The sequence below is a fragment of the Lepidochelys kempii genome, chromosome 10, assembly GCF_965140285.1.
Source record: "Lepidochelys kempii isolate rLepKem1 chromosome 10, rLepKem1.hap1, whole genome shotgun sequence".
Lineage (NCBI taxonomy): Eukaryota > Metazoa > Chordata > Testudines > Cheloniidae > Lepidochelys > Lepidochelys kempii.
In genome coordinates, this window is record NC_136389.1 from 36,914,995 (window position 1) to 36,938,028 (window position 23,034).

The window sequence follows — 23,034 nt, forward strand, 5'->3', positions numbered from 1 at the left end:
CCCCTCTATTCGGCACTGGTGAGGCCACATTTGGAGTATTGCATCCAGTTTTGGCCCCTTACTGCAGAAAGAATATGGACAAATTGGAAAGAGTCCAGCAGACAGTAAGGAAAATGATCAGGGGGCTGGGGCACATGACTTACTAGGAGACGCTGAGGGAACTGGGCTTGTTTAGTCTGCGGAAAAGAAGAGTGGGTGGGGGGGGATTTGATTGCAGCCTTCAACTACTGGAAGGGGGTTCCAAAGAGGATGGAGCTAGGCTATTCTCAGTGGTGGCAGATGACAGAACAAGGAGCAATGGTCTCAAGTTGCAGTGGGGGAGGTCAGGTTGGATATTAGGAAACACTATTTCACTAGGAGGGTGGTGAAGCACTGGAATGGGTTACTTAGGGAGGTGATGGAATCTCCTTCCTTAGAGGTTTTTACGGTCCAGCTTGACAAAGCCCTGGCTGGGATGATTTAGCTGGTAGGTCCTGCTTTGAACAGGGGGTTGGACTAGATGACCTCCTGAGGTCTCTTCCAATCCTAATCTTCTATGATTTCTTTATAACACTCTCCTTTCTCCTCTGCCTTCCCTTCCTTTTCTATGTTTTTGGCCAGCACAGCCTCTTCCCAGGTCACTACATTCTGCTCCTTTCTCTGCGTATATCTTTCCATATGCTCGTACCTCACCTATTCTCCTTTCCCCGGTCCAGTTACACACACACAGTTCCTGGCACCTGCCCTGAGTCCCAGATAGTGACTGATTATATTAGGCAGTGTGGTCCACTAAAGAAGGTTGATGCCAGTCCAAAAAGGAAAACCATTGCGGCTCTGTGGCCAAGTCACTTTAACCACATCACTCCTTTCCTGAACTTGGAAAACTCTGTCTGACTGGAGTCCCAGAATAACAAGGTTTTCCATTCCTGAGAGGAGCATTGGACACTCGGCCATTTAAAACAAGAAGAGGCTCCACTGCAAGTACTAGGTTCAGACTAAACAATAGCAGAACACCCCCAAAAGTTTTTCCTGTTAATGGAGTGACTGGAAATATTTTAAGATACGTATGTTGCTGCAGGATTAATATGCGTCAGTAGAGCTGTTCGTTGGCTTAAATCTTGAACAGTAGTGGTCCTGCATGCCAGCGCAGTGGTGCATCAGTGGAGCTGAGGGCTCCATAGTGGAACAGCAGGGATGCTGTGGGTCAGGGCAGAAGTCAATCTGCAGAGGGGTCTGTGGGCTAGACTGGTCTAGGAGGAATGTTGGAGTTGAGTTTGGAGGTGCATTAGCAGTTCTGGTATGATTAGCCAGTTTTGTGACAGCCTTAAATTCCAGCAGCAGCTCCTCATTCGTCTGCCGTCGTAATAAAGTCTTTACCTTTGCTTGCTGGCTTTATTTTCTGCTCCTTCACACTTGCACTGAATTGCTCGGTAGAGGAAATCTGGTTGATATGTTCAGAGGCATGCGGCTGGCACATGGGAAATGTGCTGAGGTTGGCAAAGCCTTTTAGCATGCTAGGTCAACCTTTGTTGCTCTAGTGAGTAGCTTTGTTGCTCTCTAGTGAGTTGGGGATTGGTCCTGCTTTGAGCAGGGGGTTGGACTAGATGATCTCCTGAGGTCCCTTCCAACCTTGATATTCTATGATTCTATGGTCAAAGCAGCCACAGGAATTCTGAACCCTCTGAGTGAGTGGTCAGGCAAATCCACCAGTCAACCATTAAAATGATATAAGGAGACAGAAGTTTGCTGTTCTCCCAGGTCACTGGTATCTTTTAATTATGATAAAAGCTTTAATTACACTAGGGCACACTTTCAAAATCTGCCTTCCCAACAGCTTGTGAAAATCTCACATTTCCTGGCAAGAAGGGACTTGGGAACAACTATTCATTCAATATAGTTCGTGTGTATAGATAGATATATGAATTGCAAGCACAGTTAGGTGGCCAATTTGGAAAATTCAGCCCAGAAGCACAGTGCTCGTGCTAGGAAGGAATCCACAGTACTATGTACTTGATCTTATCATTTTAAAATAACAAGAAAAGGAAACATTAAATAGACTTTATAAAAATCAGCAAAATAGCAAAGATTTCACCTTTAAAAGAAAAAAAGCTTTTTCATTTTATGGGTTTTATACATCTCTCTACTATTGCATCGCTGATCAGAAACACATAACAGTCTAATGTCTGAAAGTTATATGTTGATAGGAATCACTAACTCTATAATCACTATGATCTAAGTCAGTAATAAATCACATGGTAAATACTCAGGAGCAGATTCTCATTTGCACCCTCTTTAAGGGCATTTTACACCACCAGAGAAAGGTAAAGGGTTCTCAGTGCAAATGAGAATTCAAGCTTCTCCTTTGAGTGATGGTCCCTGTATGTATTCCATACTTGGGTGCACATGTGCGCCATGTGCCTGAGTCTGGAAGAGTTTCTTAGCAGTGTCAGTTGACCTACACATGCATTGTGCGTCCCCTTATGCTCGCAGCCGAGGGTATAACAGACAGTGCTCTATTTCCCTCTTACTGCCGCATAGCCTGAGTCAGGTGGACTCCCTCACATGGTGGATGGATCCTTCCAAGGTCGTGGTCAGTACCTCCTTCACCCTTCTCCCCCGCAGGCCACAATCACAACAGACGCCTCCCTTGTGGGCTGGGGAGCCCATCTAAACCATCACATGGCCCAGGGGATCTGGATGCCACAAGAGGCCAGGATATACATAAAGATGCTAGAACTGAGGGCAGTCCATTTCGTCTGTCAGGCGTTTCTTCCTCTCATCTGGTCCCGTCATGTTCAATTACTCTCCAACAACATCTCAGCGCTTGTGTACATCAACAAGCAGGGCAGCACCAAGTCTCCCTCCCTCTGCTCTGAGTACATCCACCTTTGGAACTGGTGCACTAAACACCACGTAATGCTCCAAGTCACATACCTCCCAGGCACCCAGAATTCCCTGGCTGACGCACTCAGCAGGACTCTCTACATCAGCTTCGAGTGGGAGTTACTCGATGCCACAATCTGATTCCTCTTCCACAAATGGAGCACCTGATGATGGGACCTCTTCGCCACTCATGAAAACCAAAAGCTTCTTCTTTGTTGTTCCAGGGGAACCATAGAGGAGCATATGCAGGCCGATGCTCCATCCCTGGATGAGTGGCCTCCGCTATGATTTTCCCCCCATTCTTCTCCTCCCACAAGTGTTACGCAAGATCCTCTAGGACTGAGCTACCATAATTCTTGTAACCCCATTGTGGCCATGCCAGTTCTGGTTCATGGACCTCCTGAGACTTTCCACCTGCTCACCATTCCATTTCTGAATGCTCCCAGATCTCCTCACACAGGATCAGGGGCGGGGATGGGCCCCCTTCACTTCTCAGCCTGATATTTGGATGGGGTAAATGGAGCATGCTCCATTCCAGTGTGACATATCCTTACCCAAAGCAGATCCTGCTACTGAGCTAAGTGGCAACACTTCACCTTGTGGACTAATGGCTATCACCACCCACAGATCATATCTATACCTATCATCCTCGACTACCTTCTCAATATCAAAACATTGGCCTTGCCCTCAGCTCTATACGAGTCCACCCAGCAGCACTTGGTGCCTTTCTTTCCCCTGCAGATAGTGCCTCCATGTTTACACCCCCTCCCACGGCCCATTTCATGAAGGGTTTACTCAATACCTTCCCAACAGTACTCAAGCCCACACCCTTTGAGGCGCTGGCAACATGCGCCCTCTCGCATCTCTCCACGCAGAGAGGGTCCTATACTCCCTCGACCACCGTGCACTGGCCTTCTACCTCCACAGGGTTCGCTCCTTTCAAACATAGCCAAAACTATTTGTGGCCATTGCCGACCAATCCAAGGGCCAAGCCCTCTTCTCCCAATGAATCTCCAAATGGGTCTCCAGGTCCATAAACGAATGCTATACACAATCCAGTGTCCCACTGCCTCATGGAGTCATGGCACACACCACACAAGCAGCCACATCAGCCTGCATCGTGGACGTCTTGTGACAAGACATCTGTCATGCAGCGACCTGATGCTCTGTCCACGTGGTCACATCCCACTACGCCATTGCCCAAGCAGTGATTGCGGATGCTGCTGTAGGTCAGGCTGTACTGCAGACTGCACGTCCTATTGCATCCTGTTACCCACCTCCACACTGCTCACTGCTCACTAATCACCCAAATATGGACTACACATAGGGACTATCACTCAAAGGAGAAGAGGAAGTTACTTACCTGTAACTGGAGATTCTTCAAGATGTGTGGTCCCTATCTGTATTCCAATATCTGCTCTCCATCCCCGCTGCTGAGGATTGGATTACTCAGTAGTAAGAAGGACACTGGAGTGGTGTCGACCTGCACAACCTGTTATACCCTCAGCTGCGAGCATAAGGGGACACATGTCGCACGTGCAGCTCAGTGGGCACTGCTGAGAAACACTTCTGGATTCAGGCATATGGTGTGCGTGTACCCAGGTATGGAATACAAATAGGGACCACGCATCTTGAAGAACCTCCAGTTATAGGTAAGTAACCTCCTCTCTTGAGGTCTGTCCTGAATCAGTGGCACTGCTCACTGCAGTAAGTCCCATATAGTATTGCCACTCGCAAGCATTCAAAAATTAGTCCCCAAACAATCCCTAGAGTGGCTGAAAAATCACGAGATTTTTTAACTATATGTACATGTTGGGGGGTTTGGATTTATCATTTGGTTTCTGAGCTTTAGATCACACTCAGGTCATGACTTCAGTCCTTTTCCCGAAGCCATGAGGGCTAGAAACTTCCTTTTTTTAAAATGAAAACTGAGATTCTCACATAGCCCTAGGATTGCAACGCTGGAGTTCTAAGAAAAACACTCTATCGTGAGACTTACGATAAAATCTCAGGAGTTGGCAACACCGAGCAACTCGATTGGACCTGATTCTCATTTATGCTAAAGTCCCTGATCACTGCTCTGGAAACGTAAAGGGGCAGTAAAGTTGGTATAAATATAACACACCCGCATTGAAATCAGTGGAAGCTTTGCTGTTCATTCCAATGGGCACAAAGTCTCTGATTTGGGAATAATGAATCTTCTTGCTATTTGGCATGTCAGTTCATTTCCTTCTTGCTGGCGTTTCTTTTCCAAAGGAAAAGGTTGCTGACAACAACAAAGAAAGGAATCTCCAAAAGGCCTCCTATGCCTAACAAGGCAAGAAGTCTGAGCTTTAATCACTGTCTTTCTAAGCTTCAATATATTACCACCCGCCCAGCCATTCTGGCTAACATTTGCATGAACTCCGGTGTACACAACTGAAGCAGCACACAATACACATTCCGGAGGAATGGGGAAAGGAGTTAAATCATTAGAACTCACACCGACAGCTGCCAAGCTACTCAGGTTCCAGCTTTCTTGCTGCTGTAGCTAACAGGCTTGGTTTCTTCATCATTCCTTCATCTGTCTCTGGGGACTTTTGCCTTGGTTCTTCCACTGATGCTGAGTTCCTTCCCTTGACAAAATTACATTTTAACATTGAAAAGTCAATCAGAGCTTTCTGGACACACAAGGGTTCGTCTTAAAACTTTCTCCTTGCAACCTGCAGATCCTTCTCACTGCCTGTGTAATGCCTTTTATGTCTGGGAAGAAAAATGTTCTGCACGTGTATTTGATGATATCTTACCACTTGCAGGATCCCTTCTCATTCCCACCTATCAGCTTCAGGTTTTGTTGCAAATCCTCCTTCTGCTTAGCTTGTGGAGCCTTGTAGGCCAGAGTATCCTACTGTGAAGGCCTCAAAGAAAGCAGAAGAGTCATTGGCCTCCTCTGCTTCTGGCAAGCTTGTGTAATTCTGTCTTGGTCTGTTATCCCAGGCATGTTTTCAACATACAGACCTTTAGTATTGAAAATGCTGGTGAAGTTAAATTCTCTGATCTGGAGTTCTTGCTGCTAGTCCATGTGCCTACCCACCGCTCCAGGCCTGGTTCCCCTTGGCTTGTGTTGTGCTACAGGCCAGCTGGTACTTGGCCAGCTTCTCATCTACTAAATGCCTCTGGTATTTCTTTCAGAGCAGCCAGCCTGGCTGGTGATCCCAGTTTTTCTGGGACAGAGGCTGCATTTGGAGATGATGTCCCTGGCAAAAAGACTGTACTTTGGAGGTGAGTCATGAGGAGTAGGGTGGGAGTATTCTTGTGACTTTCAGTGTGATGCAAGGAGAGACAGACAGAAATGATTCCCTTCTATTTTAATTGCCAGGGAGAAGGGAAACTGAGACTTAGAGCAGAATAAAGTGAGACAGAACTCATAGCTTCAGACGTTGGCCGCCTCTGACCCTCAAGGACCAAGCCTTTTAAATAGCTTTCCTACTACACACTTCCAGGGAGAATGTGCACTGGACATCCTTGCAGGAGCCTGGTACTTGCAGCACTTGCCATGACATTGCTTTACGCCCCTCAGTTTGGGGCCTGTATACCTTTCCTATGTTCTAAGGATATTTAGAGCACACTTAAGAGCATCTCTTGAGCAGAATAATGGGAGATGTTGAGATGATGGACCTTGGAGAGAACCTGGAATTAAACACAAAACTGATTTAAAAGGAATGTTTTTTCATGCTACGCACCATTGGCCTGTGGCACTCACTGCCACAATGTATATTTGAGGCCAAGAAAGATCTGGGCATTTATGTGGGAAATAAGAACATCCATAGTTACAATAATAAAGATTGGAAATAAACATGAAGAGATAGAGACCCTCATTCCTCATGGCACAAGTCAACTTCTACCTGTTGGGGTCAGGGGGAAACTTTGTCCAGTTATCCCAGAACTGTAGGGTTTCTTGCACCTTCCTCTGAAGCAACTGGCACTGGCTGCTATTGGACATGGCATGCTGGACTAGATGGCCTATGCAGCTGCACCTACAGATCAAGAAGTTTTGCAATCAGCAGCAGTCCAGCTCAGGACTCATCCTCTTCTCTGCCCTCTCCCCCCACCCCATCTTTTCTGCTTCTCCATCTTACTCCTCGTTTGCTCCTCCTCGCCACTGTTCTGTCACCATGGGACAGTCCAGCTCAGGGTGGCTCCGGAATCAGCTATGAGCGGATATGGTTTTCAAGCCCAGGGAGAATCGGAGCGATGGGGAGTTGTCAGTTGAATGTGTACTCTTCTTTGTTCCAGCTGCTGATCAAAGGGCTTGGGTCACTTCCCTGGGTCAGCATGGGCTGGAAAGGGCACCACACAGTTCCCATCTGAACTTCACAGCAAAGTGAATCTGCCAGGGACTGTCATTCCTGTCAGCATCACTCAGCACTTCGTTGTGAGCCTTGTTGCCACCAACTATCTCTGAGGCTCTGTCTCTGCGTGGTGGCCCAGGAGTCTGAGAGCCACACTCTGGGGTTTTCCTTCCAGCAAGGCAGTTCAGGAGTCCCACACCAGGTGGTTTTGAGCCTTGCTTGTCGATATGCTGGTGACTCTCGCTCTATCTTTCCTCTTAGAATTTCCGGTAACGCCACTTCCCTCCCTATGCACCCTCGTGTCAGCCGGGGTCAGCCCATGTTCTTGTGCTAATGAGCCCTAGTACTACCCAGCTGGAGACTTGGAGCATGGTATTCTTGGTGGAAGGCACCGTGCCCTGTGAAAACACGCTTCCCTCAGGACTTCAGCAGAGCCCAGGAAGGCATGGTATAGACTAGCTGTTCAGTCAGGATTTTCCCTGGGGGAGTGAGGATGGGATCAGAACAGTGGTGCCAAACCTAAAGCTGCAGGGTGCTCCTGCAAGCCAGAAGGACTCTGCCCCATCGGGGCAGTGTGCTGGGGGGGATTTAACAGCTTGTGCTCCATTGTTGCGTAATATAGAATAGAGCTGCTTCTTGTTGACTCAGAGCTCTGTGGGGAAAGCAACATGAGCCCTCTATAGAATAAGGATGGGTTTCCCTAGCACCTAGGCCCTAACGGGGCAAATCACATGTTTCTCTCCTCTTACCCTTCTGTCCAGCCTCCATCCACTACTCCCCTAATACTCACCAGTAATGCCTCTGCTCTGGGGTCCTTAGAAATAGCTAAGACAGATGCAGCTAGGCTAGACAGTGTTAGAGATGGCAGAGTCATGAGAATAGGTTGTACACTGAATCTTGGGTCATGTAGCATGGGACCCACTTCACTGGTACCTCAGGGACCTCCAGCATTGCTTAAACCAGCCCTGGCTGGGGATGCTTATTCTTAGAACTGGTTGAAATCTCCAAATTAATTTCTGCAAAGAAAAATTCATTTTTTTCACTGAACAAATTTTAAAGGAAATGACACAAAAATTTGTTTGCGTTTGAATTGAAAATTTCAGTTTGGCTTTTGAAAACCAAAACAAAAGGAAAATTTCTATTTGAAATTATACAAAAATGTCTCTTTTTGAATTTTTCTCTCAAAAATTGAAAACTGCATGGAAATCAGCTTGGTTTTGCCAAACATTTCAATTTTCATAAAGTTGCCATTTTTATTCTTTAATTCATAAAGTTCTTTGTTCTAAAAAGTTCAGCCAACTCTGGTTATCATTGTATGTCATTTCCTGGGCTGAGTCTATCCCTAGTCAACATTAGTTAATTGACCGGGCAGTTTTCATTGTGTATGCCCTAGAGCCAGGAGTGACGGGTACATGCAAAGAAATCAAACTGGGAATGCAGAGTTGGATTTCCTTCATTACGTCTAACTCCCTATATGTAGTCCAAGAGAGACAAGACAAGGGCTTCACTGACAGGAACCAATGTGGGTGTTAACAAAGTAATGTGCCCACCTGCAGGGGCTTGTGAACCCCATGGGCAGCTGAGACCAAAGCCATGAGGAAGTCGGGTAGAAGGAAGAGGCCAGTATTAGAGACCTCAGGCTGCGTTGTCCGCCAACATAAATCCTTCAACCCAAGTTGAGGTGAGGGTCTTAGCACTGAACTTCACCCAGGTCCGGAGGGGTGTGAAATTGACAACACTAGGTATGGAGACCAGGAGCTGCATGGAAATTTTGCAATGAGTTTATTTTCCGGTCCTTGTTATAAATATCCTCATTCTAAAACCCACTTTGCCGTAATGCTCAAGCACAGCTGCGCTACATTTTTAGACCTACATGTAAGGTATCTCCGTCCCTCCACCCCCGTCATCTTCCCCTCGGGTGCACCTAAGGGCCCGGTGTCTGTGATCAGAAATAGATAGTATCCACTGACTTGCTAATTGTAATGCATCCTGATAATGCCAGCTATAATTAGCTATGTGTATGAGAGCTGGTTTGTTGGTGGAAGTTTTCCTGACCCCATTATTCTACTTTAAATCGAGGACTTTGCAAGGGGCCTGGAGTGCCTCACAAAGCTCAGCGTTTCAGAGCCAAATCTTGTTAAGTCTAACTTAGCCATCTCTGCAGAGGCCAGCGTGGATTCAGTTTAACTAGCTGTGTGTCCATACAGAGAGAATGGAATAAGCTGCTTTTGATAAAACACTGCTCAGATCACAGGGTATGTGGTGAATAAACACAAGGGCAGGTAGGGCATCTGTTCTATGCTCATAGACTCTGAAGGGCTCATTCTGCTGGCATGGAAGGGGTTAATGTGTTACCATGGCTTCGCAACCCTGACTGATCGATCTATCTGGGTGACTTTAGGGCACTCATAAAATGCGACTTTTAGCCCTAATTGGAGCCAAGGGTGATACAGAGAGGAATAGTGCAGGCTTCCCATACACACACTGCACTTGTTTCCTGAGCTGCAGCACCCCTCTAGTCCAGTCACTTGAGTCCTTCACAGCTCTCCATGTGCACCTATGGCTTGCCTTGCTGTTCCTCCCTCTGTTCCAGTCCCACCCTCTACCTCCCAGCAGATCCACAATATACCCAATTCCCAGCTTGCAGCATCCCTGGGACTTACTGTTGGGCTTCAGGAAGTCTCCAAGTGCAAGTTGTTCCTAACCTGCAGAATAAATCCTGTTCCAGTCTGGGACTCCCCCTGAACAGAAACAGCCAGCTGTGCTTAGCTGCACCAAATTAACTACTTTGTGATGTGAACCAGCTTCTCTCAGGTACTCAGGTGAGACCATTAAACTTATTTGACCTTTGATCTAAACTTCTGAGGCAGTTTAAAGAGTATGATCCTACTCTGCCCTGCTTTGCCTTGCTTCCTTGACTGTATAGCAAACTCGCCCTAAGCATGGGGGGAGGGATAGCTCACTGGTTTGAGCATTGGCCTGCTAAACCCAGGGTTGTGAGTTCAATCCTTGAGGGGGCTATTCAGGGATCTCGGGCAAAAATGGGGGATCAGTCCTGCTTTGAGCAGGGAGTTGGACTAGATGACCTGCTGAGGTCCCTTCCAGCCCTGATATTCTATGATTCTCTATGATATTGGTGCAAAAGCCCTTAGCTTCCTTTTCCTGCAGTCCCACCCAACTTCATATGTTATAACACAGGACACATTGATACACCCTCCAAGATTGTACCCTGAGAAGATTGTACCGGCTGAATACTCTGGGACCAACTATTTCTGCATATAGTTTGCCAACTACTGTTCTGTCTGTCCAATCTATCCTGAGCACATCAGCATGGTAAAGAAGCACTTATTTTGACAATTCTGCAGTTCGATAACATGACACACAAGGAGGAGAAAGCACTTCATGTAATAGCCTGCAGCCAGACCTCAGGCTATGATATCATTGGAACTTACAAGCTAATCAGGGTTGAGTCAGGTCAGCAAATGGATGGGAAATTAGGTATTTCAGGAAGTAGTGCTGGTGAGTTCTTCCATCGGAGTCAGTGCTAGACCAATGCCTTATTGTGGAGTTGGCGGCATCGCTTTGCTAGAGACGTCTGTTTTTTAAATGAAATATAAAGCTGAGGTCCTGATTGCTTCTTGTCTTTAAATATCTTGTGTCACTTTTTGTGACGGTAAACATGTAACCCCATTGTTTTGGCCACATTCCATAGTACCTGCATTGCACCTTCCATTTCAGTTTCAGTTGGATGCGGTGTTTTTCTCACCTTTCTGTCCTAACCTACCAGGTAGTGTTGCTGTTTGTTGTTTGCTGGTGTGTTCTAGCTAAAATTAACCAAGAACTGCCACTGCCATCCCTGCAATCTCTCCTGGCCTCACCTAGACACTGGGAGATGGGGTTTTCGGAATTCAGCAGATAAGCATTAGTCTCTTGAGCTCATATGGAATAAAGAGGGGGGACCCATTGCTTGGCCCAAAGCTGGTTTGATTTGACATTTGCAGGGTGTACATAATCCACCCATTTACATATATGGCAGTGTGGTACCAGCCTCTGGCTGTCAGTAGGCACTGGAGCTGGGCTGATGCGCACGATGGAGAAGGGGATGGAATTGAAGAAGAAAGGTAGTACAAATACGACGTGTTTTTGTCATCTGAAGTTTTTGGCACATAAAACTGCAAGGGAATGGCCATTGTGCATGATGTGTCCCGAAGAGATAGGGAATAGAACACAACGAGATGGGGAGAGTTTTGGGCTGTGCCGTCTGCGATCCAATAAAGTCCCCCAAAGATTAACTAGGACAATCAGCTCTTCAACTGTGGGATCCCACACCAACTCAGGAACTGAAGAGTTCAGCTGTCCCAGGCAGCTGAGTGATCAGCTGCTTCATGAGCATCACCTGCTGCCGAATGTAACAGTGGTGAAGAACCGCATGCAGGGCATTTCAGGCTCAGGGAATCACGTGGGCTTTAGAAGATCATATGCCATAGGGCTCAATCCTGCAAGGTGCTGAGCACCTTCTGCTGCCCTTGACTTCAGTAGAAGTTGAGTGTGCTCAGTGTTTGTATGTGATCAGACTCCCCAGTCTTCCATCTGCCCTGTGCGTCGAGATCTGATGTCCCTAACCCATCCGCAGGCCAAGCCTCATTTGCTACGCCTGCAGCCCACGGAGAGGAGCATGGTGGGCAATGGCTGGGGTTGGCCATTGGTGCCTACAGAATAAGTAGGCTACCAATGGTTCCCTCTTGTTAGCCCATTAACTTTTTATTACTTATAGGGTTCAAATAAGAACTAGATAAATTCATGGATGATAGGTCCATTAATGGCTATTAGCCAGGATGGGCAGGGATGGTGTCCCTAGTCTGTGTTTGCCAGAAGCTGGGAATGGGCGACAGGGGATGGATCACTTGAAGATTACATGTTCTCTTCATTCCCTCTGGGTCACCTGGCATTGGCCACTGTCAGAAGACAGGATACTGGGCCAGATGGACCTTTGGTCTGACCCAGTATGGCCGTTCTTATGTTCTCATCACCCACATCTTTTTGTTGGGTGTTCAGATTTCCAGGGGGAAGGGAGTTGTCAGACCAGGTTTCTATGGGAAGCTGGTATGCCACAGATAAGAGGACGTTGTAGCCAAGTGGTTTCATCTCTGGATATGCCCCCGGCAGTGGAATTGGTCAAAAGCTGAGTCCAAGAGAGTTTTTTGACTTCCTGCAGGTTATGCTCTGAGTTTCTGAGAAGCAGGGAGCTAGCAGCCAGTCCCCCACAGGCCCTGCTGCTGAGCTGAAGGTATCCTTTGCTTTTGACTCTCTCTCTTTGCCTTTTTTTTTTTTGAGTCTGCACAATGACTTGTTGTTATGTAAAACACCAGTGAGAGTGAGCCAGACAGAGAGAGGGAGAGAGATTCTTTAGTGTCGGAATCTGAGTCACATGGGCCTGTTTTATATCCCCCTCTGCTAATCTCGTTTCTATAGAAACAAGATTGAAAAAAAAAGTCGAGCTGAGAGCGAGAGAACCGAGGTGATGGGCGAGGGAACTATAGGTGGCGAATGAGGAGGAAGGGCCGGCGCGTGTGGGGGATGCGTAGGCAGGATAGGCTCGAGGGGGGATCTGGCAGTTGCAAAGTGGGGACAGGGACCAACGGACGCTATTCCCAGCATGAGTGATTGACTGTGACGGAGCACTCGTGCACACGCGCGCGTGCGCGTGTGTGTGTAGGGGGGTGTTGTTTGTTTGTTTGTTTGTTTGAAACATTTTCTGAAATGAACTGATCCTTCCAAGAAGGGGAATCAGGAGAGACTGAAAGAAAGGGACCGGAGCATTGGCAGGTGAGTGAGCAAACGGGGTAACAGGCACCCACCTAGAGGGCTCCAATGCCAGCCAGTTTGTGTTTTTGGCATTCTTTCCTAAGTGGGAGGTCCGGTGGTGCAGCCCGCTGGCATGGGGTCCCGCTCCCCAGGATGTCGAGTCAGAGACATTTTCCCCAAGCACTGAGCTTGCCACAGTGAGAGTGAATAGTGGCGAATGGGACCCAGGGCACACTGCCACTCAAAGACATCAGCATGTGTAAGAACATGCCATTCTGGGCATCCAGGTGAGAGGGGGTTTGCAGCAAGACACCTGCATTAGACTGTTTGAGTGGAGGGCTGTTTGGTGTTGTTTCCTTTCTGAAGCCTGAGGAATGTTAAGCCCTGGCTCCCTAAAAGGATGCTGCTGAGTGGGAAGCAGCTCTCGGTGTTAATGGTCAGGTTTGATTTTTGATTCTGATTGCATCCAAGTAAATAAATAGCCCTTGAAAGTCGAATCTCTCTGGAATGTAACTCATGCAGCAAGCAATGCTCTCTCCCTTCCTGCTCATGTGCGATGAGTCCTTCCGAGTCCCGGCATGAGGCGTGTGTGCCCATCAGGGTGACCCCAGTTAGAAAGCTGAATCCTTAAGTGACAGAATTGTGATTGGAGGGTTGGGGGGGCAGCAAAATCATTCAGCTCTTTTGGTTGCTGTAGAGAGTCTGGGCTGCTCATAACCATTGCACTAGTATGTGCACTGCTTCCCAGGACCGTAGCCTTTCTATAAGCATATGTGCTGCCTGTTGAGACACAGCGCAGTCTGTAACTCTAAAGCACGGGAATATCTGCTGCCTTCCTGAACCAGAACTATTGCAAAAGCACATGGCCTGTCTCTGATCAGTGCACAGGTGTAAGTGTTTCCTACCTAAAATATGGATTCTCAGTTTCGAATGCACAAATGCACTTGCATTCTCCAGCCTGTCTACCGTCACTGCATAGGTATGTGTCCTGCAGGGCTTGACTTGTCTGTAGGCATTGTACAAGGGTGAGTGCTGTCTACACCTTATTGTGGAGTTGTGGAGTTTTGGTCTGTCTGTAGCTATTGAACAAACGCAAGTGCTTCCTCTTGCAATCTGGTCTTTCTGTAAACACTGCATGGAGGTGAGTTCTGCCTACCTGGACCCCCGTCTATCTGTAACCATTGCAGCGAGCCTGAATGCTGCCCGCGTGGTTTCCAGTGTGTCCTGAAATGCTGTACTTGAGATTCTGGGCTGGCGTTAACCACCCCACAAATGAACCTGTTTCGTCCTGACACTTGGGACTTTCTGAAATGATTGTATAATCAAGCACGTGACCCTTTGTAAATACAAATTGCAATAACTCTTCCAGTCTCCCATTCATGAAGGCCTAGTGTAGAATCAGAAGGAGTGGTCGTTAGCAGGTGCCCATTCTGGCATGTATAGCATAAGAGTGAGCTGGTGAGATGTGATCAGGGTCTAGGTTACAGGAGGAATGGTCTGTCAGAGTAGTTGGGATATGGTGCACACAGGGCTGTCCCTACCCATACACAAAGTATGCAGCTGCATAGGGCACCAGGAAATTTGGGGCACCAAATTTTCTGGTGCCCTACACAGCTGCATGCTGCTCCAGCCCCTGCTTCACCTTTTCCCCATGGCCCCTGCCCCTGCTCCACCCTCCGCTTCCCCCGCTCTGCCCCCACTCTCCTAAGAACTGCAGCAGGGGTCAGGCCTTCAATCACCGGCGGCGTTAAGTGGAGCAACCTGGCCCCAGCTTGCTCCGCTCCTCTGGCTCCCAGCCGCATGGCTGGTAAGTGCTGGGGGGCGGTTCCCCCCTGCCCCCAAGCCTGGGAGCCAGGGGAGCAGAGCGGAGTGGGCTGGGCCTAGGTCACTCCACTTCCCACCCCCCGTGAGCGCGGGGTCGGGCTTGGCTGCCCTGCACACACCAGGCAGCAGGAAGTGGCGTGATCTGGCCCCAACCCGCTCCGCCCCGCCGGCTTGTGCTGGGGGGGCAGTTCCCCACTGCCCCCGAAGCCTGCTCCTGCTCCCCGCCCCTCCCTGCAGAGGCCTGGGGCCCCACACAGACATCCTTGTGGGGGCTGTGTAGGGCACCAAAATGGCTAGGGATGGCCCTGGGTGCAAACTTGCTCTTGTAGTCTGTTTGTTGGGATTTCTCTTCTAATCGCTTTCCTCTCACTGTACCGCTAGGGCAATACACCCTGGGCCCAGTTAATTTCTGATGTAAACCCAGTGAAGCTATTAGGATGAATTGGGCCTTTGCCAAATGTCACTCAGCCATTCTCATGGACTAGCGAGTGAGCAAGTCAAACACAATTTTAAAAAAATTCCGGCCATCACCTTTATAAAGCGCAAGTGAATTGACTTGGTGCCTGGGCTGGTACATCTTTGCGACAACTTAGCAAGAATCTGCTAGCTGAGGAGCATGTCAGAGCCAAGGCATCCAGCTCTCACCGTGCTTCCTCTTGGTTTGTCTCCTCTTTCATACTCGCTAATGCTCCTGCGGCCTGTGAACATTCACTTGGACAATCTGATTTTGGAAGAGTCATCCATTGTGGAGGTGGAATCAGAGAACACTGTCTGGGTCAGATGAGGAGCTTCCTGGTTTGAGCACTGAGGCAATATCATTAATGTCTTCCCTGCCTGTGCTGTGCAGGAGAAGAGGCTAGAAGAGAATGAGCAGGGAGGGGAGCAGACAGCCACTTCTTGTAGCCAGGACCCGGACACTAGCTTTGAGCCTGAGCAGGCGCTGCTTTGGGGGAGGGTTTGACTGTGCTGCTTTCAGAGTTCTCTTTGCTCCCTCCACCCATGCCAGGGGACCAGTGAGCAGTTGTAGGAAGAACAGAACAAATAATCAAAATATACCAGGTTTTGAGACTGTTGTTAAGGCCATAGCAGCGCCAGGATCCAACCAGCACTGTTTGTGTCTAGCCTGGTCCAGGTGACTTTTTCTCATGTCAAGGAGCAGGCATTGAGGCTGGTGCGATGGCCACATTTACCATGTGGCGTTCCTGCTGTGCACTTATGTGCATGAAGCTGTACTTTTATATCAGAGCAAACGTGATGCCTTTTAAACAGCCTCCCCCCATACACGTGCATAGCTGTGATAATTCCCATGTCCCCATCATGTTTTCTGCTGGTTTTAGTTAGTTGACATGCTAAACTAAAGGCTTTTTTGAGGGGAGTGGGATCAGGGTGTTATTAGGAGGGAATAGCTGCAAGCTTCTCCGTAGCTGATAAATATTTTTGTAGACAGGATGAAATGTTCTGATTTAAATGCTGAAACAGGGCAGTGAGCATGTTTAATCTAGCTGGCAGATGGTAAATCCTGGAGGTGTGATTGACGGCACAATATGCTAGCTAAACAGCCTTCTCCGATAGGTAGGAGAGGATTCTTTCCACCACTGCGGTTGATACTTCATCTGATGGTTTTCTGTGTGTGCTCCATTGGCTTCTCTGAGGCAAAGAGAAAACAAATCAAAACCTTTGCAGGTGCAGAACTGAAGGAAGAAGCTCTGGAAATTCCAAACCTTGCTTGCCAAGCAGAGTTCTCCTGCTGTAAGGCACGTTAGGCTTCTACTGGCATTTGGTAGCAATCACTGAGGAAAGGTGATTAAAGCTTATGCTCTAATAAATTGGTTAGTCTCTAAGTTGCCACAAGTACTCCTTTTCTTTTTGCGAATACAGACTAACACGGCTGTTACTCTGAAAACTGAGGAAAGGTGACATTCAGTAAAGCATTGGGTTTCTCCTTTATACTGGGTGGATAATGGATGTGGCTCACTTCAGTCCCCTTTCATTGGGTTGGGATTAAATTCAGCCAGGACCCAATTGGTCTGCTGTGTGCTCTAAAGGGCTGTATCCAGCAGGAAGTTGTAAAGTTACCGCTCATTGTGGGGGATGCTCTGCATGGCCACATTTCCAGCTGGCTCTTGGAGAGGCACTCTCACATTCTGGGGCAGGAACCGGTTGCAGAGACTGAGACTACTGGGCTGGATTACAGCAGCATCAGCACGGTGTTTAGTGTATACATTATTTCCTGTTGTTAGGTAAATTACCCTAAAGCCCCCTCAGTTGTCTTTCAAATATCACATCTGTGATAGCTCTGCTGCAACCTGGCAGTCAGAGAGAGGGGGACAATGGCTCTCAAACTGTGTTCTGTGGATCACGGGTGCTGGTTGGAGCTCTTCCCAGAGGTTCATAGGGGGACATGGTTTGAGAAGCAAGGAGTGGCAGGAGGGGGGTGTCCCTAAGTGCTCCATGCAATGGAAAAAGCTGGAGATGGCTCCTGATCCCCATTCTCACCCAGCTCCCATTCCTGCTTTCTGAATGATGTCCTAGTCTGCATGTGCTGAGGCTGGAGAAGGTCCATTTTAAAACATTGAATAAAACCTCCAGCTATGGCAGTAGGAGTCAGCTGGAATAGCATTGATGTGGGTACTGTGCAACACCCTGGAGAAGGTTAGCCATTATGTTGTACATAATCCTATAGGTCATGCTGATGGGAGCAGTAGGGTGTCATTGGTTTTTCAGCAGCTGATCAGTCCACTGAACAAAAAGCAACTGCCCCTTTTTAGGTCTTTCGTGCACACCTAGATCAACTGTTGTTAAGCTGCTGGAATGACATTCCTGCTGATTTCTTCTGAGACATGCAGCACCTCAGTGTTCCCATCTGTATACTGGGGGTCTGTAGTGGGGCAGCTGCCCCTCTCCAATAGGCAGGGCTTAAAAGAAGCAGTGGAGAGGGCTGCAGTTGGGAAAAGAAGTGAGAGTAGCTGAGTGAGTAGCTGACCACAGGTGTGGCCAGCTCAATTAGGGCTCTGGCCCAGGAGCTGAAGGAGTCTCAGTCTAGAGGAGCAAGGTACCTGAAGTAGAGCAGTGCTGGGGAAGGGCAAAGGGAGCTGGGGAGCTCCAGCCTGGTAAACCCCCAGGCTGCAGGCCTTGTTGAAGGCCTTCGAAAGGTACTGGGGCTGCAGAGGGGCAGCCTGTGGATAGGCAAAGGCAGCAGGTCCTACCCCCTTGCCAATGATGAGTGGCCATTGCAGACTGCAGTTTGCCTCAGTGAATGGGGGCTGATGATGACTGGCAGTAGCCACTGAGGCAAGGTGGGCTTAGAGGGTTGGGGGTTCTCTTGGGAGGAGAGACCCAGAGAGTGGGGGTACTGTTGGGGCAGAACCCTGAGGTAAAGGGCACTGGGGTCCAGGAAGGACACGGGGGCCTGAGGCAGGAGACACACTGGCCAGCAGGAGGCGCTCTGATTGCTGGATGAGCTAATTCCCAAATGACCCGCAGGAGGTGCTGCGCCAGTGAGTCTGCAGTCTGCTACAAGGTCATAATACCAGCAATACATCACAGGGGGCTTGTTGGGATTAATTCAGTCAGTTTGTGAAGTGCTGTGAGATCCTCGCATGGAAGGTGCTTTGGAAATGAAAATATTAGTGGTGGTGTTTGTTGTTATTACTGTGGTGTTCTCTTCTGCTACATGAGAGGAGGAATAGAGGCCACCCCTTTGCACTGCTAGGTAGGTTGTGACTAGTCACCAAACAGCCATGCTACAAGAAATGTACAAAGTAGCATTTAAGCAGAGGATATCCAGGCATTTACGGATGCTTCAGTGAAACCAGACTATTTACCAATCAGTGTATCAGAGTACTTGGGGTCTTCATTTCAAAGTAATAAAAAAGCAACTAACTCTCACCCACACACATTATAGTTCATGGATTCCGAGGCCCGAAGGGACCACTGTGATCATCTTGTCAGACTTCTTGTAAAAAGGGAGGGAGGCAGGCCAGCCAACCCCCAGGGGCCAGGTGAGAGCCCTTGCCCCACTGCAGTAGAAGAATGGTGATTGGACTAATGGTGGTAACCCAGCCTTTGAAGCAATTGATGCTGAAGCCTTTCTGCCTATTGCTTGCTGCATATCAGTTAATTGCCTTGGGTTATGCATTTCTGGGATACTGCAAACTGCCTGATTTATCTGCATATAGTCATAGTGTAGCAGGTATGATTCATCCCCCTACTGCAGTACAGTTTATATAAACCAGTACTGTATAAATAGCCAGATGATACTGTAACATTCTCCTAGGTTTCTAATTGAAAAAATACCATTGGAACTCTCAGATCCACACAGGAAGCAGGAGTTTGCTTTAATGAGTTGTGGGAAAGATGTTCCTCCAGAACTGCAATTGCCTTATAACTGGAAATGGTTATGCTAATGAAATTTTCAGATGATGCTGAACTGGGAAGGGTCATCAATATCAGTGAGAAAACAGTGATGGCATAGGAAAGATGGACTAGTGGGGAGGGCACTGAACTGGATCTCAAAAGATCAGGGTTCTGCTTCAGGCAAAGACTCCCTGTGTGACTGTGGGCAAGTCATTTAATAGATTCATATGTTTTTAAGGCCTCATAACACAGGCCATAGAATTCCACCTCATTACCCCTGTATTGAGCCCAGTAATTTGTGTTTAGCTAAAGCACATCTTCCAGAAAAGCATCTGGTCATGATTCAAAGACTTCAGGAGATGGAGAATTGACTGTTTCCCTTGATAGTTTGTTATAATGGTTAATCACCCTCACTGTCAAAAATGTGTGCCTTCTTTCCAACTCAATATTATTTGTTTGGCTTTCACTTCCAGCCGCTTGACTTTGCCCTGGGTCTCAGGTCCCCATTTGCAAAGTTGGGTTAGAAGAGACCTAGCTCACAGGGGTGTTGTGAGGATAAAATTCCTTACTGATTGTGAGATGCTGAAGGCTACATAAATATCTAGATAGATCATCCAAAGGGATCTAGGGAGGCATAAACATGATCCAAAAATAATGAAATAAGATTCGACTGGGCGGGAAGTGGTGAATGATGCAGAGTATGGGAAGGAGAAACCTAGAGTGCCGTTGTGGTGATGAAAGTGACCTAAGGTTGAGAGTGACAGCAAGTTAGGTGTGTTTGCAATGTCATATGACAGCAAAAAAGGCCTGTGCAATTTGGGGCTTTGGGTGCAAAGGCATCAGGCTGCAGATCAGCAATGTGACTGTGATAAGCTCTGAGGGGATTGGTGGTCAGTTCTGGGCACTAGAAATTGACTAATTGGAGAAGTCCTAGAGGGTGAGAGGAACTGATTGAAGAAAACAATCAGAGGAGTAGCCATGTTAGTCTGGATCTGTAAAAGCGGCAGAGTCCTGTGGCACCTTCTAGACTAACAGATGTATTGGAGCATGAGCTTTATTCACCCACGAAAGCTTATGCTCCAAAACTGTTAGTCTAGAAGGTGCCACAGGACTCTTTGCTGATTGAAGAAAGAAGATTTTAAAAGTTATGTATGTTGCAGCTTGGTCTGGTATGGTGACTTTGGGGGAATGTGATAACTGTAGAGTGTAAGCAGCAAGAAGAGAGTGTAATTCTGTGGAGGGGTCACAGAGGGAATTAATTTCATCTCATTATTCCTAGTAAAAACATTTAGGCTGAATAGCATCAAAAAGCTCCAGACAGTGTGGTGTATTGGACTGTAGAATAGTCTCTGGTGGGGAATGGCAGAAGACCTATTGCTTAAGATTGCTTAAAACTAAACAGCAAAAAGCATGAGGAAATATAGTATGAGGAACACTCCTGTGCTGGCAGAGACTTGGGCTAGATGATCAGAGGAGTCTTTCCTACCTCTATGGTTCTTTGGGCCCAATCCTCCCATTTGATGAGTGTTTCCTGATAGGTGCTGAAAGCCCTCAACTCCTATTGAGTGCAGTGGGAGCTGCAGGTGCTCAGTACCACGCAGATGGCACTCAGCCTCTTGCAGGACTCAGTGCTCTGTCAGTAGAGAGTGTTGAGGATAGCTGGGAGAGGAGGCAAGGGCAGGTAACGCAGGACAGCAGCTCCACCAGTGCAGCATCCACCTTGGACTCCATGCTGCCATGTGGCTAAACAGTACAGGGGGAAATGCAGCACAAGAACTGGGAAGTCAAACGTAGTTACATCCACTTTACGCCAGGCTTGAATTTGGTACAAAATGTCCCATTTCTGAAGGTCATCACTACAGAACCTTTACTTCCATGTTCCCTCTTTCCCTGTCTCAGCTTTGAACACAGAAACGGCCTGAGAGATGAGAGATCACTTTACCAAGCCTCAGCTAATTGAAATATTACTCATTACAATATGAGCTTTGACATGGGATCAAAGGAGAGTGTTTAATGACAGCACTGGTGTTTGTGCAATGTGTTCTATAGACAGACTTAATGAGATGCTTAAATTGTTCCTAATCTAACCCCTTCTCCCACAGTGATTTCTTCAGCATTGAGAAAAATCTGTATTTTTAAAAGACAAACTCCCATCCCTTACATCAAAGCAAATGACTTTTTTTTTAAATGTAAAGAATGACCCCAGAAGGTCTGACTGACTCTTTCCCAGTGGTGATGTTTACAAAGTCGTCTTCTCCTTCCAAAAACCATCTCCACCCTGTCCCAAGCAACAGCAATTTGTACACTGAAAAATAAATCAATAACCAGAGTTAATGCATTGAAGATGTCTGTGTTTAAAATATGTCTGGAAAAAAGGCTAGCCAGTCATGGTCTGTTCAATTATTGTACAGCAAGAGAGGCAGAGAGCTCACATTTCTGAGAAATACCTTTTTGGGGGGTATGTTGTTCTGTTTAAGTCAGTTGAGAAATGTATTAACTTAAAAAAACATAGATACCCAAACTGGTACAGATGCTATATGGGCAGATTAGAGAGACACGGTGAGGGAAGTGGTATCTTTTCTTGGACCAACTTCTGTTGGTGAGAGAGACGAGCTTTTAAGCCACACCAAGCTCTTTGTCAGAGCTGGGAAAGGTTCTCCGAGCATCACAGCAAAATGCACGGTGCTGTGACATTGGGAGTAGCTTTCCCAGACCTGAAGAAGAGCTCTGTGTAACTTGAAAGCTTCTCTCTCACCAACAGAGGTTGGTCCAATAAAAGATATTGCCTCCCCCACCTTGTCTCTTTAATATCCAGGGACCAGCACAGCTACAGCTACGCTGCATACATATATGAGCAGGTTGGAGTTTGTTTCCTTGCCATGCAGATCTGTGTGGATGGTTCTCATTCAGATGTGTCAGATCACCAGGGCCTCTGTCCATATGGTTTACACCTTTGCAGCCAGACTTATCACCTGCCCTGGTTTTTCCACATTAGTCTTGTGTCCCAGTTTTTCTTTCTCCCCACTCCACCCACACACGCACCTGCGCGCACACACAGCACAGAAGAAGGGGGAGAGAGTGAGAACTGTTAAAAGTTTGAAGCTGTTGCAGGACATTGCACATCATTGGTGCAGCATTCTTGTTAAGAGAGAGAAGAATGATTGTTCTTGGAGAAGCAGTGTGGCCTAGCAGATTGGCTACTGGACCGGGAGTCAAGATACGTGGGTTCTACTTTCAGCTTTGCCATTGAGCTTGGGCTAGTCACTTCAGTTCTGTACCCCTGGCTCTTCTTGCTCTGCTTTGTCTGTTTAGATTGTAAGTTCATCAGGGCAGGGACTGTCTCTTGCAATGTGCATACCAGGTGCAGTGGGGCCCTGGTATCACTAAGCACTAATAATGACAGCAGTACATTTTAGGGTTTTAAATGTCAAATGCTGTTGCTTGATGCTCAGTTTACAAGAAGAAAGGGTGGAGGGTTTGGCTGGGGTGCTAGGCACTGCCAGCCCTGCAAGCTGAACTTGGGATCTGAAAGCCAACGTGGGTCTTTTCTGGCTTGTGCTTCGTCAGTGGTCGCCAATAATAAAAGTTCTGCAGGACAAATTCTACCCTGAGCTACACCTATAGAGCCCCAGAATCCTCAGATTCTGCCCTCAGTTTATACCAATGCAGCTCCATGGAAGATAGAGTGGCACAGAGGTAACCAATGGCTGAATTTATTTAAGAATGACCTTCATGATGTGCAAGCAGAACTAGATTGCAGCAGCTTTTTTATTTTGAGGGGGTCTAACAGAAAGGATAAGCATCAAATCTGAGTCACAAAAGTCAGTGGCGGAGATTCTGCATGTGCAGGTCTGGT

General features: G+C 47.5%; 1 protein-coding gene across 9 annotated transcripts in view; it reads left to right on the plus strand.

Moving 5' to 3' along the window:
* LOC140918455 (ankyrin repeat and fibronectin type-III domain-containing protein 1) overlaps positions 1 to 23,034 on the plus strand; it is a 574,998-nt gene that overhangs the window by 465,043 nt on the left and 86,921 nt on the right. For 2 of the 9 annotated variants that reach the window (XM_073362900.2, XM_073362902.2), the window contains exon 1: positions 12,662 to 13,019. The exons of the other annotated variants lie outside the window; for them this stretch is intronic. The gene's annotated coding sequence lies outside the window, so the exon portion shown is untranslated. Of the gene's footprint in view, positions 1 to 12,661; positions 13,020 to 23,034 lie in introns of those variants that run through there. 9 annotated transcript variants of the gene reach the window in all.